This window comes from Eucalyptus grandis, chromosome 6 (assembly GCF_016545825.1).
Source record: "Eucalyptus grandis isolate ANBG69807.140 chromosome 6, ASM1654582v1, whole genome shotgun sequence".
NCBI lineage: Eukaryota > Viridiplantae > Streptophyta > Magnoliopsida > Myrtales > Myrtaceae > Eucalyptus > Eucalyptus grandis.
The window spans coordinates 33,919,367-33,943,919 of NC_052617.1; the positions used below are offsets into that span (position 1 = coordinate 33,919,367).

At 37.3% G+C, this 24,553-nt stretch overlaps 1 pseudogene; it reads right to left on the reverse strand.

Moving 5' to 3' along the window:
• Positions 1-6,924: 6,924 nt before the first annotated feature.
• Positions 6,925-11,638, reverse strand: LOC104451817 (annotated as a pseudogene).
• Between the last annotated feature and the right edge of the window lie 12,915 nt (positions 11,639-24,553).

The window sequence follows — 24,553 nt, forward strand, 5'->3', positions numbered from 1 at the left end:
GCACAATCTAGCAAGCCTCCAGCTTGTTCATGTCCCTAAGACTCAACAAGGGAAGGCCGACCGTCCGCCCCTCGGCAATTTGTTAAGAGGCAATTCACTCCTCTTCCCGGCCCTCTCGTCCCGTGTCTTAAAGGTTCTTCAAAAGAAGGAGTTGCTGTCTTATGAGCCAAAGCGACCCAATGCTGAAAAATTTTCCAGCTACGATCCCTCCAAGAAATGCGAGTATCATATGGGGAAGTAGGACATTCGACCGATGAATGCTTGACTTTGAAACATAAGGTCCAAAACTTACTGGACACCAAGGCATTTGCCTTCAATACCGCTCAACCGAATGTCAAAGAGAATCCTCTACCTGAGCATGAGGATAGGGTGAATGCCATTGATGAAGGACCTTTGGAAGAAATGGGCCCCGCCCACAAGAGTAACTTATTACTTTTGCACATTCCCCGCGCGGAATTTTTATTGCTTTCTAGGAATTTTATCGCTTTTTAGGAGTTATTATCGCTATCTAGCGATTGTTTTTCACTTTCTTTTTTTCAGGACTTGAATTCGCATTTTCCATTCAATAAATGTAATTGATTGATGAATATCAATGAAATTACAAGTTTTTTCCATTTTGAGGACATGATGGAGTATACCAAACCAGTCAATGACAATATACAACCATGAAATGAAAAAATATCATCCACGGAGAAATCCTGAGGGCTGGACTTTCTCATGTTTCCTCCCAAAAACCTTTTTTTTTAAAACAAAAGCATTTCATTGCTAAAAAAAAAAAAAAAAAAATCATTTTCAAAAGCTTGTAGCAGATTAAACTTGTTTGTTGTCTCGACTCATTTGCTTCTTGTCTCGGCATAATTTTATAACTTGTTATGACAAGGGACGTCTGAGAATAGCGTATCAAGTTTCAATGATCATAAACTTGACTTGTGATCAACAGGTTTAAAGCGCATTTGCAATGAAAAAGATTTGGGGCAAGTAAAAGAAAACCATCACTCTCCGGTGGAAGATCTTGGGGGCAAGTTTACTCCAAATTACAGCCTATATGTGGTAAGGAATGTACTTCCAAGAGGTGCCATCCTAGCAAAAATGGATGGTTGTGAGTTTTCAAACTCTAGTAAATTCTAATGCTTTCAAGAAGTATTATCAATGATAGAATTTGCCATGTCATGATTTGAGCTGCAAGCATTTCTACGATGAATAAATTGCCTCATTGAGTTGCAAATTGAATTGTTCAAATTTGTTGCAAATCTTGCATTTTTCCTCCTTGATGAATTGTGTGAGATGGAGTGAATGTGTCAAATGGCATACTTTGGAATGACGAAAGGCAAGCCTTATTCCGTACACTATTTCATACACTGACCCCTAGTGAGTTGTGTGAAAAAATTCCATGCCCATAAGGAAAAGGGTGATCTCGCAAAGGGTACGTCAACCAAAGTGATGAGAGGCAGTTTCTTCTGCTACCCAAAACACTACAGGTATATCCATTGTTCAACCCTTTGAGCCCACACACATGAAGAGCTTTTTAAATTATCCCTGTCAAGAATCGTCTCATACCGGGACAAGATTTGAAATGAATGATAGGAATTTTCTTACTCGTACTTGCATCAATCTTCGAGTATTGCTTTTACAATGTGACTTGTACGATAATTTAAAGTGCCTTAGAACGACGAAGAGCAGCTCTTTCTCTATCCTATACACTTTATCCATTGCATAGCCCCATTGAGCTTATGAATTCATTTCACATTAAACCCAATTGGTGATCATCCCCCACACTGGGGCAAGGCAAGAAAAAACCAAACCACTCTAGTAGCATGATTTACAATGTTGATATAAATGGAGACTTTGTCAAAAAAAAAAGGTGCAAAAATGGGGCATGAAAAAGCAGTATGCCTGGTAAAAGCAAGGCCAATGCCCAAAGAAAAAATCAAACACTTGATGAAGTGAGTTGTATCCCCAACAAGGTGGTACTAAAAAAAAAAAAAAAACTCAAATGTTGAGATGTTGCAATCATGGAGTTGTGATGTGAAGAAAATCTTCGATGATGGAAAGAAAATTGTTGGAAATGTCAAGATGATCACCAACTTTGACCCCCTAAACACTTTTTGAGCCAAATGATCCTTTCATTTTTCAACCCATGAACCCAACCTACGTTACGTCCCTTACAAAGTCTCTTCAGATTAGGGCACTTGAATTAACGTAAAAGTTCATATGTTTGGAAGCATCGCTTGAAGAAGTGCGAGTAAGATAATTTCTACTTCATTTCTATGTCTCTTGACTTGTAAACCCCAAGACAATTGTGAAATGTCATTTTTTTTAATAGCCTCGACTCAAAGAGTCTCCTTTGCTAAGCCATTGACCAAGCCAACGTTGGTCCTCGTTAAAGACCTCTCGATTGGTAAGTTCGTACCACTTGCGAGATTGCTCAAACCCTTGTTTGGCATGATGATGGTGAGATGAGGTGATTGTCAAAATCCTGCATCAAAGGTCGGGATAAAAAACCCATTTTAATGAGAATGAGTGAAAAGTCCTTTCAGACCAAGAGGTCCCCCATTTGGCACATCCATGACACTCATGTGTTCAGATTGGAACATTTTTTGTGAAATCTTTCCAATGGAAATTAGGTGATGCAAGCTTGATATAAATCATAGTGCATGAACCTCCCTTAAATTAATGCATATTTGTGATCACAAATGCATATTGCTTCTCCTATGACCATGTTTTGCAGGAGACATTTCCCCAGGAATGGAGATGATACCAGGTAAGTATATCTCCATCCATACCTTAAATACTTGTCGTTGTACAGGTATTTCCCTTCAAATGCACCGACACTAGAATCGACGGAGTTGTCCCCCGTAAGTTTTCCTCAGATTCAAGCGATCGAAGAGAAGTTCGAGTCCTGGTCGAATAATCAATGTTGCAATGCTAGGCGACCGTAGAAAGGTACGAGTCCTGGATATGTAACATTAACTACTTTGGATCACTCTACCCTCCTTGAAGGTAAAATATTCCAGGTAAGTTTCTTTACCATTTTCCAAAAATTAGACATCTCAGTTTGGATCCGGATGTCTCCATTCTTTTCATTGAACATTTCACTGGATGTGAATGTTCTTCGATCTTTCTCGTTATACCTTAGTTTGGATCTAGATATTTCGAGTTTTTAAAATCATGACATCTCGTCCTGGATGTCTCACTCTTTCGTTGATGTCTTTCACTGATGATTTTTTCGATTTTCGTTAGAGCATTTCAAAATCATGACATCTCGGATGTGAATGTTCTTCGATCTTTCCTCGAATGTACTTCCTTAGTCTTGGTCTAGGTATTTCGAGTCTCAAACTCTTGACATCTCGCCCGGGGCCCGGATGTATTGATTATTTTCATTCAAACATTTCACTGGATGTGAATGTTTTTCAACTATTCTCGTATACCTAGTCCGGGATCTAGGTATTTCGATTTCAAAATTTCGACATCTCAATTTGGATTTGGATGTCCTAATTATTTTCGTCTAAACATTTCACTTTGGATGTGAATGTTTTTCAACATTTTTCGTTATACCTTAGTCTCTAGGTATTTCGAATTCAAAACTCTTGACATCTAGGTGAATGTTTTTCGATCCTTCTTGTTATACCTTAGTTTGACATCTTTCGAGTTCAAAAATTTTGACATCTCGAACTGGATGTCTTAATTCTTTTCTTTGAACATTTCACTTTGGACGTGAATGTTCTTCTCAATCTCAATGTCTCAACCTATTACCTGTTACACTCTTCAAGAAACCTGAGTGAGAGTTAGGTACTTGTGGAGTAAATATGGATTTATCATGTACCTCAAGATACTCTACCGCACTGACTGGTAAGTAATTGTAGGTACGCTCTTTCCTTTGACATCATGCATTTGCATTAGCATTTTCCATGCATCATGAATTGCATTTTAAAAAAAAATGGAATACATTTTCCAACAAAAAAAAAAAAAAAAAATCATTTAGTTCATGTGTATAGTCAAAATTTATGTCTCAATTTATCTTTGAATCAACCTCTACGAGCTCACCTTCAAAGAGGGGCTGTGACACCTAAATTTTGACAATTTATTTATTTATTTATAGCATAAAATTATGGTTTAATTTTATCCCCAAAAAATATTAATTGCACAAGATATAAATTTAGGTACATTTATTTTTGTTATTTGCATTTTTTGATTTATATGGAGCAATGGTGGATGGGTTCAAATTAATGTTTCGAGCTTAAATTGACAAGTTGGACTAAGCCCGTGAAACGAGCAAATTAGCCCAAGCCCATTTTTTTTTAAATCAATTATCTTGTGAAAATTAATTTTGAAATTTCAATATTCGGGATATTTTTTTTTAAGATTGAGAAAAAAAAATATCAATCTCATCTTTATCAATAGAAAAAATCATTGGATTTAGAGAAAATCTTTATCTAATCTCGAAGATTTTATCAATAAGGGATGTTTTTGTGAAAATATTTCGTGTATATTGAAAAACGAGATAAAACATTCTACGAAGATTACCTATTTTCACCTATAAAAAGCAATCGGGTAGGTGGAGATGGGGGCTTCTTTTAAAAAAATTCAGAAAAAGTGAAAGGGGAGAGAAGCCATCCGTGGAGGTTAAAAGGAAAGAAAGAGTAAAAAAAAAACAAAAAGCTTCTGAGAAAAGGAAGGAAGGGGAGAGTGACGTGAGAGAGAGAGAGAAAAGTAAAGGGGTGATTTGACCCCTACTGTTTATCATCTTCCCCAAATCGCTGCCCCTCCTCTGCAACTTCCATCCGCGAGGCTTCCGCCACCGTGCCGCGCCGAGCCGCGCCGCTTCTCCGCTCCCGACGAACCACCGACCGCTGCACCTCCACCGCATCTCGCCCCACCGTCGCCGGAGCTCTCCATCGCCCGCGAGCTCGCTGCTCCGCCAGCAAGTCCTGAACAGAACGCTCGCCCCAAACGGAGACGCCGTCCGACTTGTCCGCCGCGCCACCTCCTCAGCCGTGACGCAGCTCCGACCGGATCGACGCCCAGTGCACGCCGGTGCCCTGATCTGACCACCGCCCGGCCCCACCGGCGCCGAGCCGATCGCCCACGAGCGCCCCGTTCAAGACGAAGCCCCGAGTCCTACCACCGATTCACTCTTGCTCGATCGCTTTTGCTGTTGCTTTCCTCTCGCCGGAGCTCCTGACGATCATCCGCTCACGCCGGCGACTCTCACCGGACCGGCCACCCGTGCCGTTAACCCGCTGCCTTGCTCAGAAGAAAAGGAAAAACAAAAAAAGAAAAAGCAAAATCAATTAGGTTGTTTTTTTTTTTTTTTTTTTCATTTATTTTACTTTATTTTGTTTATATTCTTTTTATTTTTAATTGATCCCAATTTATTTCATGAATTTTGTAGGCATTATCCACAGGGTTATCCCTAAACTTATTGTAATTATTAATTTGACCGTAAGATGTCGGGTTATTTTTTTAATTATATTAATTTTTGGGGTTTGTTGATAGTTTTTAAGTACTAAATCAATATAATTATTAATTTGATCCGTAAGAATTCGGATCAGATTTTTAGTTATTTTGAACTTTTTGTCGTGATAAGTAGGGTTAGATAATCGTTAATTTAACCTGTGAGACAACGGGTTATTTTTTTTCGATTATTTTGATCCTTTATTTGATTGCATATCTTGATTGTTTAGATTTACTACTAATTGATAATTTTTTTTTAGAAATCACTAAAAAATCTAAAAAAAAAAAATATTTGAATTAGGATTCAGTTTGTTTTAGAATATTTCTTGTTATCTTGCATAGCTAGGATAGGGATTTTATTCCGAAAAAAAATAAAAAATCAAAAAAGAAGGATTTTTAGTTGCATGTTTAATTACGTGGCAATTTTAAATTTTGAATTTTAAATAAAAATCATAAAAGATAAAAAATCTCATGCATATGTCATTTAGAATTAGGTCTTAGTTTAAATTGCATATTAGATCAATTCATCATGTTTAAATTAAGATAGTATCTTAGTTTAAATTAGATTAAGATAATATCTTTTTAAATTAGGATTTAAAATGTGTCTTAATAAATTAGTTTAAATTAGATTGAATTTTAATCTAGCTAGAAAATTTTCGCATTTTTAAATAGAAAATATCAAATGCACGTCATTTTAGTTTTTATTAGGTTCATTTAATTAGAACTTCCTCGTCATTAGACTAAATCATTTAATAAATGTTGCATGACATATAACTCGCGTATTATATGCGGCATGTCATTTTAGTTTAAATAATTTTGTATGTCATTGCATCGCATTGCATGTCATTAGAATTAGTCATTTAGATGGCATTTAATTATTGCATTTCTTCATGTCATATAGTTTAGGTCATGCTGCCATGTCATATTAGATTATTGCATGCAGTCATGATTTTCATTAAATAAAGTGAAAACAAAAAATTGAAATTGCGTGTTAATTAGAAATTATATCTAGGGCTGCTGATGTGATTTTGCGGATGTGATTTCTGATTTAACAATGTAAATGCTTTCATTACTCCTAGGTATGTTTTGTAATATTAAATTGCTTTCTTGAGTGTTAAATTGGTGGTATGCGCACACGTATGATCACCTCACATGTTAGGAAGTTAGATTAAAATCAATTCAATTGCCAAACATTTTTTGAAAAAAATGAAATAAAAAGGTACCGAAAGGGCACTAGGATAGTCTAATGTAATCAAGTCCCCGAACTCATAAACCTCTGCGTTCGTAGGAGTAAAGTAAATCTCCCATTATTTTACTTGGGTTTCTAATCGACCCACCAAAAATAGATTAGTGGCGACTCCCGATAAAATCAATTTGCATGTTAAGAAATTTGAACCTAAGTCGCGAATTGGTATGGGCTTGGGAGAGTCCGAGCTAAGCTTAAAGACTTAACAATCCATTAACCTAATTTTAGGTGGTGAACCCTCGAAAATCTGGTCGTGACAGTGTCTTGAAGGGCTTGTATGTCTTGAGACTTTGGATCAGTCCTTGGACCGAACTAGCTGCCACAACGAGCGACACAACCAGACAAGCCCAGCTCAGTATTTTCAGCCACGCCCACGTGAAGGAGAACTTGCGCATGTTCGTCCTCGCGATGTACATCTCCACCGGGAAGTACACGGTCAATGGCCAAAACGAGGCAGCTCCGATCAGTCCCAGGAAGTCATTGAAGAAGGGCAATATCATGGCTATGACCGCGGTCACGATGACATACACGGTCCTCCATATTAACCTGAAGAGATTGATGTGGTAGATGCCGTACCATGGGACGTCGACCGGAATTTCCCTCGTTATGAAAGTGTTGTTAGGCCAGCGCTTGGAGCACCAGCTCTCAACGAATCCGAAGATCGGCTGAGAAAATACCTGCATGTTGAAGTTCATGTTTAAAACGCCAATAAATGTATGTAGGATTTTTTTTTAGGTCCCAGTACATAACTCAATCAGCCATGATAGCAAATCAGATTTACACGAGCTCACGCATTGTGATTGTTTCTGCGTAGTGTTAATCATGTAATTCGCTAGATAATATAACTATGACATATATACTGCTACCTAAACTCGATCTAGCTCCATGGACTCAACCAATCACCAGATGTATCAATAGCGCGAACTTCCCAAAATGCGAAACCAATGCGTTCCTCAGATCTGTCAACCAAGCAGAGAAAAGAGATGTCGGCGGTGCCTAGGTCTGCCGGAGGTGGAGTTTTGGGCTCCAGCGGTGATGCTGACGATAGCCGGCCTTAGCAGTGGTGATGTGCTTGAGCGCAACAATGGCTGAGGCGGTGTGAGTGAAAATGCAGCCTAAGACCTTGAAGATGTAGTTTTTTGCATTTATTTTTCCCCTTTTTTTTCCAACGTTGAGAGAGAGATTTAAAAACGTGTTCTTTGTGTGTTGAAAAAGAAGGGGAAAAGAGAAAAGACGAATATGCGGTACCATCTGGAACGTTCGATTGGCATGTCATATGCGAACTTGGATCCTTAATAGCAAGTTAATGGCGTCAAGTACCAAATCAGCAAATTCCACTAGCCCATTTTATGGAAGCATAGCGTTGCATCAGTTTTTAAAAGTACGAGAACCATATTGAAAAAAGATGAGTTTATGGACTAATTTCAACAATTAGTAAGAGTTTTGAGGACCTGGTATGATCACCCCAACTACAAGATCAACATAAAACTATGTGATATTGCAAGTTCAGTAAAATGGTTTACCTGGTAAGCACCGATCAAGTGGACAGCAATGCAGGCATTGGCGAAGTCAATGACCCAGAACGGCTCGTAGAATCCGAAGCCAGTGAGGAAATCCCTGGCGCATCGTTTCCAAAGGCTGCATAACCAATGCAGCCGCAGAGCGCGTAGAACATAGTGGTGGTCGAGATGCCGATGAGAGAAGCCCTTTTCATAACTTTGTTCTCCGGCGGGCTTGATTTCAATGTGTCCTGCAGAGAGAGGTCAACACCCGAACGTCATACAAATCGAACCTGCCCAAGCACATTTTCCTCGGACGTCAGCATCCAGCTTCATTATCAAACACCATTCTCAAATGACATTGCAAATTCAAAAAGGGGCATATGACGCCAGCATACATCTCGAATGAATCCGTTAAGTAAAAAAGGCCATGTTGTATCGAATAAAAATCGACCTTCATTTTCCTACTAGCATCTTCTATGAGTTTGCAGGGTCTCTAATAAGCATGATAGGCATGGAAAATATCGAGCATAAAAGATTATAAGGACAATGATAAGATCATCTCTCGATCCGACCTACGAACAGTTCTGATCCCAGAAAAATCTTCATCCTTATCCGTCGAATACAGTTTGTAATGACATGGAAGGAGAGATAATCCACAATCAAACCAAAAAATAATCAGCGTCATCAACAGATGAAGCGAGTTGACTTCAATTATTGAGGCAACATTCATATGCCGATAACGCATGTCACAGAAGAAGACATCTACACAAACAGTTCATCAACTGCATGACAAATGATGATATATGTGGGGAGAGAGAGAGAGAGAGAGAGAGAGAGAGAGAGAGGCGAGACAAGAAGATTTCAAGGTGGGATTTCGCTTCATTCCTAATACGTCAAGGCACATCTGGTGAACAAGAAAAGTTTAAGAAAAGAAAGAGACGTGGTCAATTCATTTCATGGTCCATAAGGAATCTTTTCTACAATTGGTATATAGTACTTTCAACCCCTAAAAAGGTAGCCTCCTTTTGCTGTCACAGACCGCCACATTCATCGCCTAAACCTCGTTTGTAAACCCATTTGCTAGAATAAATAATAATAATAATAATCTGACTTATCTTCTACAAGATGAGAAGTGCGAGACTAAAACGGGATGCTAACTCACCCTCCTTCCATCCGAAATGACACCTGAATATATTGATTTATTCGATACAGATTGTATTGAGAAACTAACTAATTGCTAGTGTGTACAAATGAGATTAAAGGTTATATCATACACGACAAACCCTCGATTATGCTGCTATCGTTTCAATATCTTCTCGATCGATGGGATTTCATTAGGGTTATATAACCATCTTTTTGTCTTGACTAGACTAAACGGACGGCTTTGGGCGGGTCCTACGCCGGTCGAGGACAACTACCGAAAGGCAAATGCACTTCATGTGGCCAGGGCTTGAGTGACGCCGATAGTCCTCCTATTTCTTTGTTTTTAGGACGACAGCCTTTCTTATTGCCCATCACTTTATAAATGATGACAATTGTTTTTTTACCCTGTTTTCTCTCGTGACTTCAAGTGTATTATTACATGTATATACGCACTTGATGGAAAACCCTTGAAGCATGAGACGCTAAAACGTGGCAGGAAAGCCGAAATTGCTGGGCACGCACTCCAAATTTTCATGACTGCGCTTTGACTTTTGTTCTGAAACAAATTTGGGTTTTATCGATGCAATTGCATGCAAACATGCCTCTCCTATTTATTTATTTTTATAGGAACTTTTTCTTAGACCATCGGAGTATGACTCGTCGTTCCACATTCAAGCACCGGAACAATAAAACGACTCGTCCAGAAAGGCTAGAATAGACAGATTAAGGTTTGATGTTTACCTGAATCTCAACGAGGACGGTGGAGATGTTGCCGACGGCTTGGAAGACTCTCCACACCTTCTCCGATCCCGACACGTCCACTCCCACCGTTGTCCCCGTTAAGGTCGTCCGCGCGTGGTGTCCCCCACCTTACAACGTCAATAATTTACCGTGTTTTATGCGACATCCGACGCTCATTCCACTAATGAATCTAACATCATGTCAAGGAAATATATTGTCTCTTCCGGCGATTGTTTTCCTTGTGTACCAAAAGAAGAGGAAAGATCTCTTTACCTGCAACTTTGGCGATGGAGAGTCCGACGCCAATGGAGGCGTAAGCCAAGGACATGACGGCGAATACGATGGAGAGCCAAGAAAGCTTGTGGAAGTCCGGGATTTGGCTGAGCACGATTTGGATGCATGCGAATATGATCATGAACGGATAGTTCGATGTTTCGCACACCGACTTCACTTCGTGCCCATTTTTGTGGAAGCAGTTCGACTTCTTCACCGCCCTGGAAAAATCATTATATTTTTGGAAAAATAGAGAGAAAAAATATGCTTTGGTATAAATGATAAATCAAGCCCCATTTATATACTTACACCATGCTGATAGATGCTGTGATGGTGTAGCCAATTGTGATGCCGACGAGGTTCCCATATTGAGCCAATCCACATAGCTGAACCTTTCGACCTCCTAGAATAAAAATATTTGAAAGAAAGCTAATTAATTATAAGGAAAAATAACCAAAAAAGGGGGGATATCAGTCATTGGTTCGTTCAACTGGCGAATTTAATGAAACCCGTTTGAATCATTTTAGAAAATTGAATTCAACATGGGGGTCTCGATCTCACGGGAAAGTGGGGTTTCTTTAGGAAATGGCCAAATGATGCTCGTAATTGACCAATCTCTTGGCAAAATCCACAATCCAACACGTTCATCTTCTTTTTTGGAAATGCGTTACTAATTTCCGAAAATCTAATTGTTAAAAAGAAGGAGAAGAAGATGGAAAGAAAGGATTTTACCAACTTCTCTACTTACCTAAGTGGGCTCTCACCACGTCCATGTAAGTGTAGTTCCTCTTCCCAGTGATGGGGTCCGGCGACCAGTAGCAGTCGGCGAGGAGGGTGGAGGTGAAGTAGGTGATGAAGGAGAGGGTTACGAGGACCGACGATCCCACCACCCAGCCTAGCTGGGCGATGGTCCATGCCAACGACAGCACCCCGGACCCGATCAAAGCCGTTATTATATGCGCACTGGCCGTGACCACCGTGCCTTCATAAAAAAGGAACAAGAAAACCCAGAAGAGAAATTGATTGCATGCAAGAAGAACGATGTTAAAAGAGTCGGAGCCATCGTCATGAAAACTGTAAAAGCTCACGTAAAACCAGATTCAAATGCATCAGAGGGCTAAGGAGCGATTCGTACGCAAGAAAACATGCAACACAAATTCATTAAGATTCAGTTCCTACCGGTTCTTTCGACTCTGCCGTCGTCATCCAGGTTCTTCTGAACGCCACCGCTTCGAAAGGCTTCAGGATCTTGCTCCACACGCATGTTGCTCTTTGCCATCGCCTCTCTCTCCATCTCTCTCTCTCTCTCTCTCTCTCTCTCTCTCTCTCTCTCTCTCTCTCTCTCTCTCTCTCTCTCTCTCTCTCTCTCTATGCTTAAGGAACGCGGAGGAGACGTAAGGAGAGGGACACTAGGGCACGGCACTTAAAGTAATATAAACTGAGCGTTTGTGTGAAAAGCTTCTTTTGCCAAAAGGAGTAAGTGGCTTTCCGGGGAAATATAGTCAGTTCTGAGCTGCTTCAGAAACTTTGCTCTACAAAGGGGAGAAAAGCGAAGGAAATACATAATTAGATTGCCGTAAATGAGCAGATATGAAACAACAGCGAGAGAGAGAGAGAGAGAGATGGAGCGCCCACCTAAGAGAGTACAGAGTCGAGAAAAATAGCGAGGTTGGACTTTGGAATTGAATGGGGTCTTCTCTTCCGTTTCTCCTTTCCTTCTTCCACTTTTGATGGTTATGCTTGTTAGAACATTGGTCCCCGCTTTATATGAGGCCTCGATCCGTCCTCCATCAAACCCTGTTCATCAAAACCTATCTGATCTCTTCTCGACGCTGCTTGAAGTCGGTTCGTAGCTATATCTTGCTGTTTGGCCCTCGGCGAAATCAGAAAGTCCTCTCTCTCTCTCTCTCTCTCTCTCTCTCGAAATTAATCCACAAAAACAAACTATTTATTGTAATTAGAATATCAATGTAATGGAGGTGAGGTACGGATATCTGAATTTCTTTAAGGCGATTAGTTCTTGCCAATAGTGCTCCGCAGATCCACAAAATATGCCTCTCAAGATACAACATCTCGAACCTGTTTGGATTAGCATTATACAAACATGACTCAGTCGAACCGTTCAATTGAACCAACACACCCAAAAAAATCAGAAGAGTAGAAAAGTACATCAAACCGTGCAATTGAACCAACACACCCAAAAAAATCAGAAGAGTAGAAAAGTACATCAAAGTATTTTTTTTTTTAATCGAGTTAGAAAAACAAAAACCATAATAAAGCTCTATGCTCCTATCTATTTATAGAGTTTTTTAGTTCATGTACAGAAGAGATACATGAATTCAATAGACGCATGTATCCACAAAATTCATGAATAAAGAAATATGTGAATCCAAGAGATTCATGAATCCAGAGACACGTGAATTCAAGAGATTCGCAAACTCAATAAATACATGAACTACAAAATACATGAATCTAGAAAATTCATGAATTCAATAGATACGTGAATAGAAAAGTTTAGGAAATTCATGAATTCAAAAGATACGTGAACATAAAAGGCATATCTTAATTTATTGGCTTTCGTTGATCCATTAACCATAATTATAACAATCCCCCACATTAATGGATTAACAAAACATTTTTGACTCGAAGGAATCTGAGCATACCTATTGAAATACACTGCATCAAGATAGGTAGCTTTCACTTTGAACCTTCTTTAGTGAAAGCCTATCGGACTTACTTAACTAGTCGATGGACTAAGCCTTGAATCGCTAGTTGTTTGTGTAAGCCCAAACAATAAACTTCACACAGAGTATTTCCAATTCAAGATTGGTTATCAGTTGTGTTCGTTCTTTCGGCCCTAAACCTCTCGGGATTCATGTGTGTGTTAGAAAATCTAGCCTTTAAAGATTTTCATAGAGTCGGCCAACTCCACACATATAAGTGCATTTCTATTAAAGATAGCCTACCATATCTTACTTGGATGTTATATTCCAAGTTATAGAAATCATTAAACGCATATTGTACCCTTAATAACGCTGTAGGAAAGCACTATTGCATTATAGGAATGGGAGACAGTGCTTACACTAGATTTTCCAGAATTTGTGTTGTCCTATTAAACCTAAACCATGGGATCTCCAATCACATAGGTTAGGTTTCCACCCCGGAATCTCTTTATTGGGTTAAGTCTCTTAAACCCATTCCCCTCAATGTGCAGTTTATCTGCTCTCTTGACAAACCTTTTGTCAGCGGATCTGCAATATTTTCCTTTGACTTTACAAAGTCAAAAGAAATGATTCCTTTCGAGAGCAACTATCTTACGGTATTGTGTCTACAACGAATATGTCTCGACTTACCGTTATAAATCACATTATGCGCCCTTGCAATTGACACTTGATTGTCACAGTAAATGCAAATTGCAAGCATAGGTTTTGGCCACATTGGAACATCTTCTAAAAAATGTCGAAGCCATTCTGCTTCTTCAGCAATTTTATCCATGAAAGTGCTAGTATATACACCTAGAGGGGGGGTGAATAAGTGTAAAGAAAATTGCCGTGTAAAGTAGTAAAATTATTTTGCTTTTGAAACTGAGTCTAAAAAATAATAGACTTTGAGCGAGTTCAGACTTTATCAGTTAAATAGAACTACGAACAAAATAAAGGAATTTAGGGAAGAGAATAAGAACATAGAATTTATAGTGGTTCAACTTAGATTAAGCCTACGTCCACTCTTCCACGTTGACAGCCTTCGGGCTGGATTCCACTATGAATCAAAAGAGAATTTACAATCTTGTGATCTCGACTTCTCAGTGAGGAGTCTGTTGCTCTCTCACAAAGTCACAGTGTAAGTCTCTCTCTCTTTTGAGTACAAGCTTAAGCATAGTATATGGAATAACAAGAAACTAGTAAACTTCAGACTTTGGAATTTCTCTTTCATGCACTCTATCGAATGACTAGAGGTGTCTCTTTAAATACTCCTTCATGCTTTCATGACCGTTGGCACTTTCCAAATGAATTTTTCTAACCATTCAAGGAGATCTTCGAGCCGTTGAAGATTGTGCTGAAAGCCCGTCAATCTTATCCGCTCATATAATCAGAATCTTAGTTTCCATAAGTAAATTCTTTCCAAAATTACTTATCTTCCGAAAAGATTTGATGTATCTAAATTGATTTCAATAAAGATAACCAATCTTCGTAGGTGTTGATCCCAACCAGAAAGCCATATAAATCATGTAATAAACCAAAGCTTTGAAGAAATGAAGATAATCTTGAATCTGACTTCGTCTTTGTTCTTCATTGCGTTTAGTCTAGAATTTGTCAATGTGGGCAAACTTCTGATGTATGACAAACTTTGACCCTAAAGTTTGGCAGTCTTCAGACTTTGACACAGAAATCTGGAAATCTTCAGAATAAACTTTAGATAAGTTTGTCAGCTTCAAAACATCAAGGAGTTTTTTCCAATAATCTCCCCATTTTTTTATGGTGACAAAACTTCCCTGCAGATTTAAAGATATATACCCTGCAACACAACTCTTTAGCAGTACATGATATCTTAAAAAAAAAAAATAGTTAAGGATCTAGATAGCATCGATTCTGCAACCATAGAAAACATGTTAATCTTACAAAAATTAGGTAAAGACAAATTTTAAACATCTAAACCATCCACATCCATAAATATCACTACCACCAAGATCACTTTGTAGAATAAGTGTTCAAAGAAAAATCAAATCTGCAAAAGTTCAAGTCAAAAATCTAAAGTTCAAGTAAAAATCTGAAGTTCAAAACAAAATCAAATCTGCACGATTCTCCACCTTTTTGTTAACAGCAAAAAGTGGAGAAAGTCTAAATAGATAAAAGATGAAAGAAATCATGGCTGTCTGGGAACTCGAACGAGTTAGAAATCCCCCATAGATTGAATTGCCTCTTCAATCTTTTGGCACTGGCAAGAAACATTCTGAATTTCAATCTGAACAGTCTTGAGCATCTGAACATTCTCATCATTCTTGACCACAGTTTGAGAAACTTGCTGATTCTGTAGTCCAGCACTGTGTGTCAAAGACTGTACTTTCCTAGTGTGAAATTCAAAGACGATCTTAAGGCAGCATGAAGTTTTTGTATCTCAATCTCCATAGCGTATTGCTTTGGGCTTTCATCTCCAAAAGGAGTTCCATCATTCTTGGATAATCAACAGTTGGTTCGGTTTGCGCACTAGCCTCAGCGAAATGAATTCGTGGAGAGTTTAGAGTTGAGGGAACATCAACTTGTCTTGTACCATGGCTCGGAGTAGATTCATCAATGTCTGCTTCGAGAAAGTGAGAAGCATAGACATCTTCTAGATTGGCAGGAGATCGACCGATATCATCACATGCAAAATGCTGAGAAGAAGTCCCCGTTCTCACACGAGTTCCCCTTGTTTCTGTGCCTACAATTGGAGAAGGGATTCCTCCTTCTTGAGTCTTCTCGATTTCAGAACGAGAGTGATGTTCTGTTTCTTTTCCCGTCCCTACTGATCCACTCCTAGTTGCTTTAGAATCTTCAGACAATGTGATAGCAACTGCTTCCTCATAAGAGTCATCCTCAGCTCTTTTAGAATGACCTTCTTCATCTCCAGCTTCTGTTCTTTCTTCTTCTCTTTCTGCTCCATCTTTCTCTGCTTCTTTTTCTTCTTGCTATGTTTCTTCTCTGTCTCTTCCTTCTCTGTCCAATGCTTTCTCAGGACCAACAAAACTTTGAAGATTCTTTAAGGCAAATGCAAAAAGTGTAAGATCATCTTCATCCTCTTCGTCTTGCAAGATAAGTGACTTTCTCTTCTTCACAGGTTCCTTCACAACCTCTTTGCCTTTTTTTTTCTTTCCAAAAGAATAATCTTCTTTGGTCTTGCTTGAGGACTTCTTCTTCAAGTGCTCAATAGCTTTGTTAACATCTTTCAGCCTCATTTTTGAAATCATTTTTAGTCCTATAACCATAGGAGCAACAGTTTGAGAGCAAAGTGAGGCAGGAAACTAGATCTGAAAGTGTCTAAACAATTTTGTGACCAGAGCTGAACATATTGTATCTTCATGTCCACTAAGCAACTTCTCCCCAGCGATGAAACCATTAAATGCTTGAATGCATCCTCGCGCGCCTATTTATTGAGGAGGCCGAGAAAATAGAGACTTATCCTGCCCGTGGATTCAAATGGATTTGTTCTTGGAGAAGAGTATTATGCTCTGCTTTGAAAGTAAACTTGTTTTCGAATAGGTATTTTCCAATTCTTTATCATGCGAATTATAGGTATTGATCTCTCCTTTTCATCATGTTTGCAGTGATAAAGGGATGGAGTAATGATACCCCTTAATATGGGTATTAGAAGTGTCCCTACTACATCGAGATGGAGACGAGGAGCTTCAGTGAGAAGGCTTGAAGACGTGCTGAACGTAGGATTCATCTGAGAATCTACCCGCGATATGATGCTGCTGAGATCGAGCGCTCTGATTTTGAGTAACCTGAGTTTGTTGACCATCTATGTGGGATTGATAATTGCTATGACGATAGATTGCTTCATTTAATCGGTATTGGATCAATAGAAACTCTGATTGCCGATGGATGATAGGATTGATAATAACTGTGATTTATGTCTAAATATTTTTATAAACGATGAAAATATTTTTCGTTCGTTCATTTTTGTATATAATTTGAGCAATTTTTCTTAAGATAATATTTTTTCAAATCATTCATTTTATGAGAAATAAACATATATGATCATTTCATTTTTCTAATTAATATACTCTATTTCACTTTTCTTTAAATATATTAGTATATGCCGGCACGTGTTTGAAATTGTCATTTGAAAGATAAAACAAATCAAATCACTATGAAATACTTGAATTGTTAAATAATGGAAGCAAATTATTGGTAAAACTATCCGATCCAAAGAAATAGGATTTGAGGAACAATAAAGTATTTTAAGATATTAAATTACGTGCGAATATTTTTGTAGGGTAAAAAAATTGAACGTTAATATTAAAAAAAAAAAAAGTCTGAGAGATAAAATAAGATTAGTAACTTGCCATTATTAATCCATGGATATAAAATCTGAAAAATAAGTAACTCGTAATAATTGAGAGACAAAAAAAAAAATCCATAATGCCGTTTTCTTTTAACTTCATATTTCAAACTCAAACTAATCAAGAGCTTTTATAGATAACCTTTATTTGTATGACTCCCATATAAATTGCCATACGTAAAAATCAGTTGGTTATTGTTGCATTATTGAAGTTGTATTATTTTGTTGCAGTAATATTGTAAGCTATGACTTGTTTACAAATTAATTCATCGATTTAACTTCGCTTAGTAAGTTTACTTTTTTCATGATTTTTATCTTACATAAGTATTCCCATCCTTTCCCTTTTTTTTCTGGAAATTAAAATTCTATTACTTTTTAATAAGTCAAAACTTATAATCCCTCTGAACTTTTTTAGGTCCCCTTTCTGTCCTATTCTTTTTTCCTTACTCCCGCAGTGCAAAAGGTAAATGGAATGGCATGCCGTGCCTAGTACTGTAGTGGGCCTTGTTGGCCCAATAAAACCATGACCGGCCCGGCCTGGCCCGATGCAATCACGGGGCAAAATATGCAAAACATGATTTAATTTCAGGCGTTTCTACAAAAATAAACGTCTGCTATTTTCTCGCCGACATTTCACTTACCAATATAAGTTTGTGAGAAGCTCTAAACACGCACCACTATAGTTCCTCTTCTATTTCTTGCAAATATATAATCCCCTGCTTGAGTGCAAACAGTTTCTGTTTTTTTTTTTTTAATATCGTACATCCATCATCATTACCATTTTTTTTTTTCGAATATCGTTCTCACATTTTGGAATATTGAAAAGTGCCTATTTCCAAAGCTTGAACTAATATGCCAAATTAGAACGAAAAAATTCTATTGATTATCATGCTTCTATCTACCTATTTAATCTTTATAAAATACTAATTGCCATTGCCCCTTTCCGGTCTTTTGGACTTTACTTAGACAAAGTTCACCGAAGTGCAAGCATAGTTGTAAAATCTCAAGTATTAGGTGACTAAATCAAAAGTTTGGGTAGAGCAAGTGATATGACTCGAAATTTTCCTTTAGGTATTGCCCAACTGCTATCTTTTCTTTTTCCTTTTTTTCTCCAGATGTCAACTTTTAAGCTTTTCCATCGTCTTCGTCTTCGCCTTCTAATTACTCACTTGCAAGGGTGTTTGGTTTATAAGTCCTTTAGTACATGCTCCTTCCTCCATTCGACAAATATTTTATTTGAAGCTAAGTTCATCGGCCTTTAGAAAATTTAACTAAAGAACTTCATAAAACCTATATTACATGCTTTTCTTTTCCCAAAAAGTATCAGGAAAAAAATTATCTACCTCTGTTGAAAAAATTAATCAAATTTCTTTGGAAATTTTAACTAATTTTGAACATTATGTATTATCTCTATCTAGTGTTTGGTCACCTAAATTCTTAGCCAAATGGAATTCTGAGATATGGATAATACTGGAAATATATTTTAGTTAGGATTTGAGGAGATAGCTAAAGTAAAGATGCAATTGCAAATTTTATGTGAATTGCTAGGGCAAAAATACAACAAAGTTAAAGAGTGAATGGAAAAAGGGACAACTGATGAGGACGATTCTGCAAAAGTTGATCAAGAGCCGCTCATGTGTGCCATCTGCTCGTTTCATGTCATACGATTTTGTTTATATACTCATTTACACCATCTAGGATAATTATCATAGTAAAACATTAAAACGTAGTTCATGTTGTAAAATATTGCGTTGCGAATATATAATAGAGAAGAGATTGAGAAGAGAAAGCAAATGAACACTAGAAATAATAGAGAAAGCAAAAGGAGAAAGTTTTATTTCTAGTATCTCACTATTGTTCTGTTATGATTATTGTATATCAAAACTAAATTTCTATTTATAGGAAAACAATAATGTACTTATCATTAATATCAATGTATCGAATGATACATGTACTGAATAGGAGAGATGAACGTTCATTGTATAGGGAGATGTACTTAGAATGTATGATACAAATGTACCATAATAAGTACATTAGATAAGATGAATATAATGAATATTCATTCATGTATTTTATAACACTCCCCCTTGAATATTAATTGTATTCATTACAAATGTGCATCGAATGATATTTTCTCATTAAAAACCTTAAGCCGGAAAAACCCAGTGGGACAAAAACCGGACAAAAGGAAAAAAGAGTGCAGAGCACAAATGTTATGATCTCTCCCTTTTATGGATGCATTAATTGCCTTGTTAAAAAACTTTAAGCCGGAAAAAACCCTGTGGGAAAAAACCGGACAAAAAGAAAAAAAGAGTGCAATGCATATATAGCCACTACTGGGGCTAATCAATCTTGCACATTGTGAACTCGCCGCATATCAATGCTACAATGCATAGTTCATAATATCTCCCCCTCAATTGAGCCATGTAGCCATTGTTGGGGTTAATCAATCTTGCATCTTGTGAACTCGCCGCATACCAGTGCCATATATTAATTTCTCAAAAGTTGATGCTGGTAATGATTTGGTAAAAAGTTTTGCAAAATTATTTATGGATCGAATTTATTTAACATCAATTTATCGACTTTCTTAGAGTTCATGAGTATAGAAAAATTTCAGCGAGATATGCTTGGTCTTATCACCTTTGATATACCCTCCCCTGATTTGTGCAACACAAGCAACATTATCTTCATAAATTATAGTGGGAGAATTTGTAACTGCTACTAAGCAACAAAAATTATGAATATGTGTTATAACGAATCTTAAACAAATACACTATCTTCCAATTTCATATAAAGCAATAATCTCAGAGTGGTTAGAAGATGTAACTACTAGCGATTGCTTCATAGAACGCCAAGAATTAGGGGTGCCGTTATAACAAAATAAATACCCGGTTTGAAAGTGAGCCTTATGTGGATCAGATCTATATCCAGCATCAGCATATCCAACTAAACCAGAGTTAGTGGAATCCTTGGAATAATATAATCCCAAATCTATGGTTCCTCGGAGATAACGGAAAATATGTTTAACTCCATTCCGTGTCTCCAAGTTGGCTCGAACTAAAACGTGCCAATAAATTTACCGCAAAAAGCGATATCTGGTCTCGTACATTGTGCCAAGTATATCAAAGCCCCAATTGCATTGAGATATGGTATTTCAGGACCAAGTATCTCTTCATTTGATTCTCTAGAACGAAATGGGTCCTTTTAGGGATCTAGAGACCTTACAACCATAGGGGTGCTCAATGGGTGAGCTTTGTCCATGTTGAAGCGTTTAAGCAATCTTTCAACGTACGTTGATTGATGAATGATTATTCCATTTGCTTTATACTCAAGCTTTAGACCAAGACAAAGTTCGGTTTTATCAAAATCTTTAACTTCAAACTCTATTTTCAAATACTCAGCAGTTTTAGCTAACTCTTCTAGAGTTCCAATTATATTTATATCGTCAACATAAACTGCTACAATAGCAAATCCGGTTTCTGATTTCTTAATAAACACGCATGGGCATATAGGATCATTCTTGTACCTTTCATTAATTAGATACTCACTTAGGCGTTGATAACACATGCGACCGGATTACTTTAAACGATACAAGAATCTTTGCAATTTTATTGAGAATAAATTGCGGGGAGTGCATGCTTCAGGCATTTTGAATCCCTCGGGAATTTTCATATAAATATCAAAGTCTAATGAGCCATATAAATATGCCGTCACAACATCCATAAGACGCATTTCCAATCTTTCAAAGATTGCTAGGCTAATGAAAAAACGAAATGTAATCATATCCATCACAGGTGAATATGTCTCATTATAATCAATCCTAGGTCTCTGGGAGAATCCTTGGGCAACGAGTCGGGCTTTATACCTGACAACCTCGTTTTTCTCATTTCGTTTTCGGATAAATACCCATTTATATCCAACGGGCTTTACATTATCGGGGATACGAGTTACAGGTCCAAAAACCTATCTTTTAGTTAGGGAAGTTAATTCAACTTTAATTGCTTCCTCCCACTTAGGCCAATCTTGCCTTTGATGACATTCAATAATAGATTGCAGCTCACAATCATCATCCATAATTTTATGAGCAACTGAGAATGCAAAAGGATCATCAATGATGATTTCATTTCGATCCCAAATTTCATTACAATATGTAATGGAATTCTCGGCATTCCCGGGGCTAGTGTTCCTTTCATGGGTTTGTGCCTCTTCAGGGGCAATAGGCTCTTTGGGAGCAAGCATAACACCAGACTCTTTTAGAGCGGATTCCTAATTCTTTCCCCTTTGTTTTTAAGGAATAATATCTTTTGATCCTATCGGTCTACCACACTTCAAATGCGCAAGTAGACGTGCAAATATAACATTGCACGTAGATAATTGGCAAACATGGGACCATCTCCAGGATGCGTCTACTAATACCATAAAATATCGAAATGGTCCACTTGGTGGTTGTATTGGTCCATAAATATCACCATGAATTCTTTGCAAGAATAAAGGAGATTCAATATTAACTTTTGTTATAGATGGTTTGATAATGAGCTTTCCTTGTGAGCAAACCTCACAATTATAATATTTGAACAACAATACATTTATATCCTTTAAATGGTGCCCTTTTGTATTTTGAATTATCCTATGCATCATTCAAGCGCCAAGATGACCAAGGCGATCATGCCACAATCCAAAATTGATCAGGGCTTACCAATCTCCAGGATGTAGTGGCGTAGGTTTCAACAGCCTTAATCATGACATAATACAAACCTATTGAAGAAGCTTCTAGCTTCTCATGGATGGTCTTCAGGCCCATCTTATAATAGGAAATACAAATATATTTTTTATCTTGCTCATAAATAGTCTCAATATGGTACCCATTACGGCGTACATCTTTGAAACTAAGCAGTTTCCTTTTGGATATAATGCTTAGAAACGCATTCTCAATATGCAAGATGGTGCTATTTGGCAAAATAATTGTGGCATTCCCAAGACCATCAATAATCAGAACAGGACCTGATATTGTATGGATTTGTGCCTTCCACAATGTCATACTCGAGAAAAAGTGTCTATTAAGAAATAAAGTATGTGTTGTTGCACTATCAAACAAACAAACATCTTCATTTTTCTCGGTATTTTCCATTTGCATTTATATTGACAACTTCAGGTGTCAAGTATCATAAAAGTTGCATATTAGTTATATAGTCGAATAAAATTTAAAAATAAATATTATATGAGGTTCATAAGCATTTCATAACCATATTAAAAAGCAATAAAAAGTAATACATTTAAAGCGAAACAACATAAAATTCGAAGTTCAAATTATCATCTACCAATCTGATGCCTCATTAAAGTACTCAGATGTCCTCAAAGAAATCAGAGACATCTAATGATGCATTTGCTACTTCAGGAGCAAGAGGAGTCCCACCAACGGAGATATTATTGGCCTCAATAGTGGTTATGGCAGTAGAGTTGATTTCAATAGCATGAGATTCACCACACTTGCCTTTATTCTTTAAAGATGCCTGGTATTTATCAACAAAATATTTTGGCGTACGACAGGTACGTGACCAATGCCCAGTCATGCCACAGCGATGACAAATACTTTCATTAATCATATTCTTTGGCTTCTTTTCTTTGCCATGATTCAAGCAAAAGTTTGATTTCTTATGGCAGTTAAATTTCTTGTCATCCCTTCTAAAATTATATTCTTGCCTGCGCTTATAGCCCTTAAAATGGCCAGTATTTTTCTCAAAGTTAGTATGTGCTTCAAGCAATACTTTTAAACCAGCAGGTCTAAGATCATGATTTTTGAGTAGCAATTCATTAGTTTGCTCGGCAGTAAAAAGCACAGAAATTAATTCAGAGTATGTGGCAAACTAACACTGCCGGTATTGCTATTGCAATACAATATTTGAAGCATGGAAGATGGAGAAAGTTTTCTCTAACAATTCCGCATCAGCGAGTTTGATACCGCATAACTCAAGCCGAGAAATGATATCAAATAAAGCGGAATTATAGTCAGACACTGATTTAAAATCTTGCAGTCTAAGATTTTGCCAATCATATTGTGCTTGAGGGAGGATAACCGTCTTGGAATGATCATACATATCCTTCAACCTCCTTCACAAGATATGAGGGTCTCGAATGGATAAATATTGAGTCTACAGGCTCTCATGCAAATGACAGAGAAAAAAAATCAACGCATTTGCTTTATCCTTTTCGTTTGAGGTTCCATCCTCTGTAATTGTATTACGAAACCTTGCCCTTGGAGGTACATTTCCATGTCAATGCACCAGGATAAATAATTCTTTCCACTCACTTCCAAGATGTGGAATTTGGGCTTTTCAATATTTGCCATAATCCTTATAAAAATAAATCCTTAAATTAATTAAAATGATTTCCAAATATCCACCACTACTTCAGGAGCAGAGGATACTTTTAGATTTGAAATTTAGCTTCGGGCCAAGAAAAATAAAAATGAAGAATTGATAGTAGAATATGAAGTATAAGTTGATTAATAAAAAGAATACCCACATTGTAAAAATTACTTACTCAGTTGGTAGATCTTCGTGCTGATAACGTGTTGTAAAATATTTGCAAATATATAATAGATAAGAGATTGAGAAGAGAAAGCAAGTGAACATCGGAAATAGTAGAGAAAGCAAGAGGAGAGAGTTTTATTTCTAATATCTCACTGTTGTTCTGTTATGATTGTTGTACATCAAAACTAAACTCTTATTTATAGGAGAACAATAATGTACTTATCATTAATATCAATGTATCGAATGATACATGTACTGGATAGGGGAGATGAATGTTTATTGTATATGGAGATGTACTTAGAATATATGATACAAATATATCATAATAAGTACATTAGATAAGATGAATATAATGAATATACATTCATGTATTCCATAACATTCATAAATTTACCTAACCTCTAACCCTTCAAATTATGATTATTAAAGTTCCAACACTTTTCAAACTTATAATAGAACTTCGAGTTGCAGACCCCTGGAATGCCATAACTTTGCAGAAATGGACACTTAAGTGCCATAACTTACGAAAGGTACACTTAAGAGCCAAAATCGGAGTAAAGTGAGACACTTGAGTACCAATTCGGCCAAAATCCAACCAAAATTGCATACATGGCATTTTTCCG